We start from the raw sequence: 11,588 nt of genomic DNA, 5'->3' as shown, positions 1-11,588 counted from the left end.
TTGTAGCTAATGGTACGAACTATACATAATTTCACTTTTTACGTTAATTGTTTACGTTATGCTTCATAAATAAACAATAAAGTTTTAAATTTTAAACGCTCATATATGTATTTCTTTATATATGAATTGGCGTTTATTTGTGTCAAATTTCAATACGATACGAAACAAAACTTCAACCAAAACTCGAATTCAAAAAATTCGTGTTTTTATCGTAGTCAGAAAAACCACCGGTAGAGAAGTTTTGTGCTACAATTAACATTAGAATTCGTTTTGTCATATTAATTAATTAAACGCTTTTCTTTAGTTCAGTCGTTTGGGTCAAATCTTTGGACGTTAATTTGACTGCCTTTTCTTCAATGCAAATGAATAAAAATTTGCAGATATATGCATTCGCGGGAACAATACACGAATAGTCAATAAAAAAATTGTGTTTATTAATTGTTTAAACAAAAAAAAAACGATTTTAACGGAAAATGCTTCAATTCTCTAATTTTTTACAATGAAGAAACTTGAAACTTTTACAGATTGTAGCTAATTATATGAACTATACATAATTTCACTTCCTACGTTAATTGTCTACGTCATGCTTCATAAATAAACAATAAAGTTTCAAATTTTATGCCGATTCCGACTACATTTCATGTTTGTACATCATAATATGTTTTATACATATTTTAATATACATGACGATATATTTTAATTTTTGAAAAGTGTAGGACTAAAAAGTAATAAATAAAAAAATATGAAAAACACATTTTTAAGAAGCGCTTTTCTTTAGTTACGAGTGACTAAAATTAAACATATTAAAAAAATCAATTTAAAAGGAAAAAATAAAAAAAATTGAAAAATCTAACACATTCGTTATGGTAGGGGAGCAAAGTATGCTAAATGTGCAGTCACTCGAGCGCTTTGGGGACCTATTTGGTTGTGACGAGTAGGTCATAAAACCAAAAAAAGGTAAGTAAAGTTTTCCATTTTAGTGGGCGCTTGCCATTTTTTAATTTAATTTTCCATTTCCAACAATCATTTTTTCCGATTATAACGCCATCTATCCATAATTCGAAAAAATGTTTCGAATAAAAGTTATTTATTTTTACGTAAGGAATCCAAATCTGCAATAAAAAATGAGGGCTCCTATTTAAGATTTTAAAGTAACCCCCCACCCCACATCCATGGGGGGTCGTGTTTGGTGCCATTCGATAGATTTTTCAAAAATATTGAATAAGTGTATTTTACAGTTTTTCGATCTGATGTTCATTTCGCGAAATATCGCGGGATTCGTATTTAAAATATTAAATTTACCCCCCACCCCTATGTCTATTAAGCTAGAAAGACCATTTCATAAGGGAGCCATGAGACACACCCCATATTTTTTTGCTATTTTATTGCTAATTTATTACGCAAATTAAAAATTTATTGCTTCATCCCCTTCAGAGAAACAGGTGGCCATTCCAGCTTAATATTAAGCTAGAAAGGCCAACATTCATATATCCGGAACGAAAGTAGATAGAGAGTTGCTTCCGGTGGCCTATTTTATTGCTAATTAATTGCTAATTTATTACGCAAAACAAAAATTTATTGCTTCATCCCCTTCAGAGAAACAGGTGGCCATTCCAGCTTAATATTAAGCTAGAAAGGCCAACATTCATATATCCGGAACGAAAGTAGATAGAGAGTTGCTTCCGGTGGCCTATTTTATTGCTAATTAATTGCTAATTTATTACGTAAAACAAAAATTGATTGCTTCATCCCCTTCAGAGAAACAGGTGGCCATTCCAGCTTAATATTAAGCTAGAAAGGCCAAAATTCATATATCCGGAACGAAAGTAGATAGAGAGTTGCTTCCGGTGGCCTATTTTATTGCTAATTAATTGCTGAAAGATTGAGTTTACAAGAATTTAAAAACTCACCCCCTTCAACCCCTACCGATATCATCATTCCCCGGAATCCACAAAAAGTGAAAATAACCAGTTTAAAGAGCTAAAACCAAGTACGTATTTTTTGCTTATTCATTGCTACAGGTCTAAGCCAAAAATGAATGTTTTGCTTCCTTCCCCTAACGAGCCACAATGGCTACTGCTGTTTAATACTTAAGGCTACAATACTCAACACTCCTATTTCAGGAAAGAAAGCAGATAGACGGTGGCTTCTGGCGGAATATTTAATTTTTAATTAATCTCTGAAAGATGGGGTATACCAGAATTTACAAACTCACCCCCTCCAACCCCTACCGTTATTATCGTTCCACGGATTTCACAAAGAGTGAAAATAATCAGTTTAAAAGTTAAAACCAAGTGGGTATTTTTTTCTAATTAACAGCTGCAGGTCTACGCCAAAAACCAATTTTTTGCTTCATCCCCTAACGAGAAACAATGGCTACTGCGGTTTAATCCTTATGCTACAATACCCAACACTCCTATTTCAGGAACGAAAACAGATAGAGGGTCGTTTCCAGCGGCATATTTTATTGCTAATTAATTTCTGAAAGATATGGTATACAACAATTTGCAAACACACCCCCTCCAACCCCCACCGTTGTTGTCATTCCCCGGATTTCACAGAAAGTCAAAATTACTAGTTAAAAAACCTATGACCAAGTGGGCATTTTTTTCCTAAGCAACTGCTGCAGGTCTACACCAAAAACGATTTTATTGCTTCATCCCCTAACGAGCAACAATGGCTACTACGGTTGAATATTTAAACTACAACACTCAATTCTCCTGTTTCAGTAACGAAAACAGATAGAGCGTCGCTTCCGGCGGCCTATTTTATTACTAATTAATTGCTTATTTATTACGCAAATTACAAATTTATATCTTCAACCCCTTCAGAGAAACAGGTGGCTATTCTAGCTTAATATTAAGCTAGAAGAGCCAACATTCATATTTCTGGAACGAAAGTAGATAGAGAGTAGCTTTCGGCGGTATATTTTATTGCTAATTAATTTCTGAAAGATTGGGTATACCAGAATTTACAAACTCACCCCCTCCAACTCCTACCATTATCATCGCTCAACGGATTTCACAGAAAGTGAAAATTACCAGTTTAAAAACCTAAGACCAAGTGGGTATTTTTTCCTAAGCAACTGCTGCAGGTCTACGCCAAACGATTTTATCGCTTCATCCCCTAACCAGCAAAAATGGCTACTGCGGTTGAATACTTAAGCTACAACACTCAATTCTCCTATTTCAGTAACGAAAGTAGATAGAGGGTCGCTTCCAGCGGCATATTTTATTGCTAATTAATTTCTGAAAGATATGGTATACAACAATTTAAAAACTCACCCCCTCCAACCCCCACCGTTATCATCATTCCCCGGATTTCACAGAAAGTCAAAATTACTAGTTTAAAAACCTATGACCAAGTGGGTATTTTTTTCCTAAGCAACTGCTGCAGGTCTACGCCAAAAACAATTGTATTGCTTTATCCCCTAACGAGCAACAATGGCTACTGCGGTTGAATACTTAAACTACAACACTCAATATTCTCCTGTTTCAGTAACGAAAGCAGATAGAGCGTCGCTTCCGGCGGCCTATTTTATTGCTAATTAATTGCTTATTTATTACGCAAATTACAAATTTATAGCTTCAACCCCTTCAGAGAAACAGGTGGCTATTCTAGCTTAATATTAAGCTAGGAGAGCCAACATTCATATTTCTGGAACAAAAGTAGATAGAGGGTAGCTTCCGGTGGCATATTTTATTGCTAATTAATTGCTGAAAGATTGGGTATACAAGAATTTACAAACTCACCCCCTTCAACCCTACCGTTATCATCATTCCTCGGAATCCACAAAAAGTGAAAATAACCAGTTTAATGACCTAAAACCAAGTGGGTATTTTTTGCTTATTAATTGTTACAGGTCTACGCGAAAAAGGAATTGTTTGCTTCATCCCCGTAACGACCAACAATGGCTACTGCGGTTTAATACTTATGCTACAATACCCAACACTAATATTTCAGGAACGAAAGTAGATAAAGAGTCGCTTGCGGCGCTATATTTTATTGCCAATTAATTACTGAAAGGTGGGGTATAGAAGCATTTACAGACACTCCCTCTCCAACCCCTAATGTTATTTTCATCCCCTTAATTTCACAAAATGTGAAAATACCCAGTTTAGAGATTTAAATCAAGTGTGCATTTTCTTGCTAATTAATTGCTGCAGGTCTACGCCAAAAATGAATTTTTTTGCTTCATCCCCTTACGAGCAAGAATGGCTACTGCAGTTTTATAATAAACCCACAGTACCCAACACTCATATTTCATTTATAATTTTTTTAAATGCTCATTAAGAATATCTGTACAGTTCAATATTGATTTGTAGAGTTTTTTATACTTTAGAGTCCATGTTAAATTGTCGATATCCATTATCACGTATCTGTAGCACGTGACCCAATGCTCAGATTTTGTATATCGTTTTTCAATAACTAAATGGTAATATTGGCAGATTCTCTAAAATCTGTACATTTAAAATAAAGTATGCAACGTCCTTAAAAAACGAATATACTAAGAGAGTTGACCATAATTTTTGCATTTATGCGTGCTAATAATAAGCTGCGAAAGAATTTAAGCATAAGTACCAAAAAATTAAAGCAAGTGTTGTCTATTTAATTTTAATTTATTTTATCTTTAATGTACATTAATAATCTGAGCGCTATTTTTTTTTTGTTTCTTTAACGAAAAATGATTTTTCTAGTAAATCATCGAAGCCCATCCAAGATGTGTTTCCCCTTCGATAGGTATAGGTCATAGGTTATATAGTGACCACCTCGATTTTCATTAAAATCAGACAAACTGGTTCCTCCTACACCAGTGTATCCGATAGCACCCATTAATACTAGCTGATGATCGTCGTCGTGGGGTATGTTTAAATTTTTATGGAGTGTCTTTAATGGTATGGTTTTAATTTCTTCATGTTCATTATAGACTTGAAAAACCACAACATCCCCTGCAATGAATGTAAATTAATGAACTTTTGTTTTTATAAAATACCTGTAGAGAATTTGGAATGAAATTCAGTACAAAAAAAGACAAAAACGGTGGTCATTAGCAAGCACCTAAACAGAAGTGTGAAGGTCAATGTCGACAAAACATTGACCTTCACACTGTGACAAAACAAAGATCTGGAAGGAGTGAGGAGTAACAAGAATAACGTACCTTGAAAGCAACCTTGATGAAAGTTTGTACCACTCACTGGAAGTAAGAAGAACACATCTGGAAAAGGAACGTACAGTGTTTTACAAAATGCAAAAAGTTCTATGCAACCTCCAGCTGGATATCTCATTGAGAACTAGAATACATAAGTGCTATGTTTTCTACATCTTCCTCTATGAGGTTGAAGCCTGAGCAATGACAGAAGTAACACAAAAAAAAATCCAAGCATTCGAACTCTGGTGCTACCTTAAAATGCCCAGAATGTCCTACATGAGCCATACGACAAATGCGGAAGTCTTTCGGAGGGTGAACAAGGAAACAGAGCTTATGCTTATAATAAAAAAAACGAAAAATACAATTTTTTTTATCGTAAGAAATCAAAAGTATGAACTGTTCCAACTTAACGAAAATAAAGGGGACCAGAAAATAACGAAAAGGGGACCAGGAAGAAGACGAAACTCTTGGCTTAAAAACCTACGACAATGGACGAATATGACCTCCACAGAACTATTCAGGATGGCTGCAAATAAGATTAAATGGGAAAATGTAATGGTCAACGTCCTTAAGGATAAGGCACCGTAAGAAGATAAAATATATGAGTAATTCCATATAAATTCTCTATATTTCTGTCACAGATTGTGGATTTTTTGAAATTTAGGGGCATGCTTCTGAAACCACTCTTTGTTCGTTCTTTAGGACCTGAAAGTCAAGCTGTTTTGGGAATTGAAATCGAAACTTATGTCATATGCCCGAATTATCTTTCCTATCGTTGTTTGCATTCATTAAATGCTATTTTGTAAATTGTTTGGTACAATATATCAACACTGTCGATGTAAACTTGCATGTTAAAGAAGATGGCCTTAACAGAATTTGTCTAAAGTCCAAAGTAACGTTCCTATTACCTATTTTTGAAAAAGAGACAAGTGTATTTTAGCATGTTTTTAAAGCGAAGGAACATTCCTACTAGCTATATTTTTGAACAAGCGTATTTTAGAATTTTTTGCGTTTTTCTGTACTCCGACTATAATTTCAACACAAAAAAAAGATACAAGAAACATTTCCATATGGCATAAACAGAATTTGCCTAAAACCGTAAGGAACTATCCTACAAGCTATTTTTTAATGAGAGATTAGAGTATTTTAGCATGTTTTTTTTTTATTTTTATGGATTTATTTGTAATCTGGCCATAATTACAACGATAAAAAAGTAACAGGTCGGTAACATTTTCGATGTAAAATTTTACACTGAAAAACGTGATATTAACAGAAGTTAGCTAAAGCCTGAAGGAACTTTCCTATAACCAATTTTGGAAGGATAGATTAGAGACAAGTGTAGTTTAGCATCATTTTTCATTTTTATGTATTTATTTGCACTCTGTCCATAATATCCACCCCAAAAAAGTACCAGGTAACATTTTGGATTTAATATTGCAGGATAAAGAAGATGACACTAATAGAATAATTAATACAATGCTCGTAGGAACATTCATATAAGCTATTTTTAAAATAGATGTTAGTGGATTTTTTCTATAATCCATCTTCATGTACCGTTCTCGTGATGAATTGATTAAAAATAATACTTTTATATTTAAAAGTAATTTAAGAGAATACCCTTACTGTTCTTAATATTGTATTCAGATAAAAATCTCAAACTAAATCACCACCAAAATGGCGCATCAAAACGGATTGTAGAAAAAGTAATTAAGCTTAAAAAACATCTTTAAATCCACTAATCTCTCCTTCCAAAATTTTTTATAGGAAAGTCCCTTCAGGCTTTAGCTAAATTCTGTTAGTATCATGTTTTTCAGTGTAAAATTTTACATCGAAAATATTACCTACTTGTTACTTTTTATCGTTGTAATTATGGCCAGAGTACCTACAAATAAATGCATAAAAATGAAAAAAAAAAACATGCTAAAATACTCTAATCTCTCATTAAAAAAATAGCTTATAGGATAGTTCTTTACGGTTTTAGGTAAATTATATTTATGCCATATGGAAATGTTTCTTGTATCTTTTTTTGTGTTGAAATTATAGTCGGAGTACAGAAAAACGCAAAAAATTCTAAAATACACTTGTTCAAAAATAGCTAGTAGGAATGTTCCTTCGCTTTAAAAACATGCTAAAATACACTTGTCTCTTTTTCAAAAATAGGTAATAGGAACGTTACTTTGGACTTTAGACAAATTATGTTAAGGCCATCTTCTTGAGTGGCAAGTTTACATCGAGAGTGTTGATATATTGTACCAAACAATTTACAAAATAGCATTTAATGAATGCAAACAAGGATAGGAAAGATAATTCGGACAGATTGCGACATAAGTTTCAATTTCAATTCCCAAAAAAGCTTGACTTTCAGGTCCTAGAGAACGAACAAAAAGTGGTTTCAGAAGCATGCCCCTAAATTTCAAAAAATCCACAATCTGTGACAGAAATCTAGAGAATTTATCTGGAATTACTCATATATTTTATCTTCTTCTTACGGTGCCTTATCCTTAAGGACGTTGACCATTACATTTTCCCATTTTATCTTATTTGCAGCCATCCTGTTCATATTCGTCCATTGTCGTAGGTTTTTAAGCCAAGAGTTGCGTCTTCTTCCTGGTCCTCTTTTGCTATTAATTTTGCTTTCGATTATGTTCGTTAAGTTGGAGCAGTTCATACTTTTGATTTCTTACGATGAAAAAAAATTGTATTTTCCGTTTTTTTTATTATAATCATAAGCTCTGTTTCCTTGTTCATCCTCCGAAAGACTTACGCGTTTGTCGTATGGCTCATGTAGGACATTCTGAGCATTTTACGGTAGCACCAGAGTTCGAATGCTTGGATTTTTTTATATATTTTTTTACCATAAAGATAAAATAAATTAAAATTAAATAAACAACACTTGCTTTAATTTTTTGAAACCTATGCGTAAATTCTTTCGCAGCTTATTATTAGCACGCATAAGTACAAAAATTATGGTCAACTCTCTTAGTAAATTCGTTTTTTTAATGACGTTGCATACTTACCCTCTATCTACTTTTGTTCCGGAAATCTGAATGTTGGCTATTCTAGTTTAATATTAAGCTGGAATAGCCACCTGTTTCTATGAAGGGGTTGAAGCAATATATTTTTATTTTTCGTAATAAATTAGCAATTAATTAGCAACAAAAAAGGCCACCGGAAGCAACTCTCTATCTACTTTCGTTCCGGATATATGCATGTTGGCTATTCTAGCTCAATATTAAGCTGAAATAGTCACCTGTTTCTCTGAAGGGGTTGAAGCAATAAATTTTAATTTTGCATAATATAGCAATAAAATAGGCCGCCAGAAGCGACCAGCTATCTGCTTTCGCCCCTGAAATATTAGGGTTGAGTGTTATAACTTAAGTATTCAACCGCAGTAGCCATTGTTGCCCTTCAGCGATGGCCTTCAGGGATGAAGCAAAAAAATCGTTTTTGGGGTAGACCTGCAGCAGTTACTTAGGAAAAAAATACCCACTTGGTCTTATGTTTTTAACTGGTAATTTTCACTTTCTGTGAAATCCGCGGAATGATAACGATTGGGGTTGGAGGGTGAGTTTGTCAATTGTTATATACAACAAATTTCAGCAATTAACTAGCAATAAAATATGCCGCTGGAAGCGACCCTCTATCTGCTTTCGTTTCTGAAATAGGAGTGTTGGGTATTGTAGCTTAAGTATTAAACTGCAGTAGCCATTGTTGCTCGTTAGGGGATGAAGCAAAAAATTCGTTTTTGGCGTAGACCTGCGTAGAAGTTAATTAATTAGAAAAAATACCCACTTGGTTTTAAGTCTTTAAACTGGTTATTTTCACTCTTTGTGAAATCCGGGAAACGATGATAATGGTAGTGGTTGGAGGGGGTGAGTTTACAAATTCTGGTATACTCCTCCTTTCAGCAATTAATTAAAAATAAAATATGCCGCCAGAAGCGACCCTCTATCTGCTTTCTTTCCTGAAATAGGACTGTTGGGTATTGTGACCTCAAGTACCTATTAAACCGTAGTAGCCATTGTGGCTCGTTAGGGGATGAAGAAAAACATTCATTTTTGGCTTAAAACTGTAGCAATTAATAAGCAAAAAATACCCGCTTCCCTCTATCTACTTTTGTTCCGGAAATGTGAATGTTGGCTATTCTAGCTTAATATTAAGCTGGATAGCCACCTGTTTCTCTGAAGGGGTTGAAGCTATAAATTTGTAATTTGCGTAATAAGTAAGCAATTAGTTAGCAATAAAATAGGCCGCCGGAAGCGACGCTCTATCTGCTTTCGTTACTGAAACAGGAGAATATTGAGTGTTGTAGTTTAAGTATTCAACCGCAGTAGCCATTGTTGCTCGTTAGGGGATGAAGCAATACAATCGTTTTGGAGTAGACCTGCAGCAGTTGCTTAGGAAAAAAATACCCACTTGGTCATAGGTTTTTAAACTAGTAATTTTGACTTTCTGTGAAATTCGGGGAATGATGACAACGGTGGGGGTTGGAGGGGGTGAGTTTGCAAATTGTTGTATACCTTATCTTTCAGAAATTAATTAGCAATAAAATATGCCGCCGGAAACTGCCCTATATCTACTTTCGTTCCGGAAATATGAATGTTGGCTATTCTAGCTTAATATTAAGCTGAAATGGCCACCTGTTTCTCTGAAGGGGTTGAAACAATAAATTTTTGTTTTGCGTAATAAATTAGCAATTAATTGGTAATAAAATAAGCCACCGGAAGAAACTCTCTATCTACTTTCCTTCCGGATATATGAATGTTGGCCTTTCTAGCTTAATATTAAGCTGGAATGGCCACCTGTTTCTCTGAAGGGGATGAAGAAATAAATTTTTGTTTTGCGTAATAAATTAGCAATTAATTAGTAATAAAATAGACCACCGGAAGAAACTCTCTATCTACTTTCCTTCCGGATATATGAATGTTGGCCTTTCTAGCTTAATATTAAGCTGGAATGGCCACCTGTTTCTCTGAAGGGGATGAAGAAATAAATTTTTGTTTTGCGTAATAAATTAGCAATTAATTAGCAATAAAATAGGCCGCCGGAAGCAACTCTCTATCTACTTTCGTTCCGGATATATGAATGTTGGCCTTTCTAGCTTAATATTAAGCTGGAATGGCCACCTGTTTCTCTGAAGGGGATGAAGCAATAAATTTTTGTTTTACGTAATAAATTAGCAATTAATTAGCAATAAAATAGGCCGCCGGAAGCAACTCTCTATCTACTTTCGTTCCGGATATATGAATGTTGGCCTTTCTAGCTTAATATTAAGCTGGAATGGCCACCTGTTTCTCTGAAGGGGATGAAGCAATAAATTTTTGTTTTGCGTAATAAATTAGCAATTAATTAGCAATAAAATAGGCCACCAGAAGCAACTCTCTATCTACTTTCGTTCCGGATATATGAATGTTGGCCTTTCTAGCTTAATATTAAGCTGGAATGGCCACCTGTTTCTCTGAAGGGGATGAAGCAATAAATTTTTAATTTGCGTAATAAATTAGCAATAAAATAGCAAAAAAATATAGGGTGTGTCTTATGGCTCCCTTATGAAATGGCCTTTCTAGCTTAATAGACATCCCACCCCTCTCCGTAGAAAGTCGTGTTTGGTATCACTCGATAGATTTTTAAAAAATATTGGGCACATATTTTTTAGTTTTTCGATCTGTCATTCATTTCGCGAAATATGCTCTTTTTTCTTGTGAAACTTTGGGACTCACCCATTTCCTTACGCCCGGATCAAATCGTCAGATTTTTTAAATATACACTCTTTTGCATGTACTTAACTTACCTTATCTTAATCTGACAATTTCGAGTTTTTTTAAGGATATGTTTTTTTTTCGGGCCCCCCTTAACGAACTCCCCTGTGTTAAGAGCCAATATATGGTAGAGGTACATCTGCAGGGTACCAGGTTTCTCCCCATATACTAATCTGACGCGCTCGAGTAACTGCAAAAATCGCCGCTTGGGCTCCCCTACCATTAAAGAAAAGCGTGGTGCGAAAACCGTTTGTTTTATGAAGACGCGCCACGATTTTATTGACGAATGTGTTAGATTTTTCAATTTTTTTTATTTTTTGCTTTTAAGCTGATTTTTTTAATATGTTTAATTTTAGTCCTAAAGTTTTTAGTTTGTAATATGTACTAAATGGAGGAAATGAAACGAATAGTAAATCGATAATATTTTATACTTATTTTATTGGGTTTAAGTTTACAGTTAGTGAGCTCATAAGACCCTTTACATAGATTGTTGGTTTATCAAGAAAAGTTAAGAATCAGCAATCTCATTGAATATTTAATTACTTGTATACATGAACTAAACCCATTAAGCTCTACCACCCCTCCAATATAAAATAAAGTTGTCATATATATTAGGCAAGCAAACAGACCTTAAAGAAAGAGAAATCACTTCAGTAGACAGCGGAGCCAAAAGTGTTACT

The sequence above is a fragment of the Diabrotica virgifera genome, chromosome 6 (genome assembly GCF_917563875.1).
Source record: "Diabrotica virgifera virgifera chromosome 6, PGI_DIABVI_V3a".
Taxonomy (NCBI): domain Eukaryota; kingdom Metazoa; phylum Arthropoda; class Insecta; order Coleoptera; family Chrysomelidae; genus Diabrotica; species Diabrotica virgifera.
Note: the sequence above shows the minus strand (reverse complement) of the source record.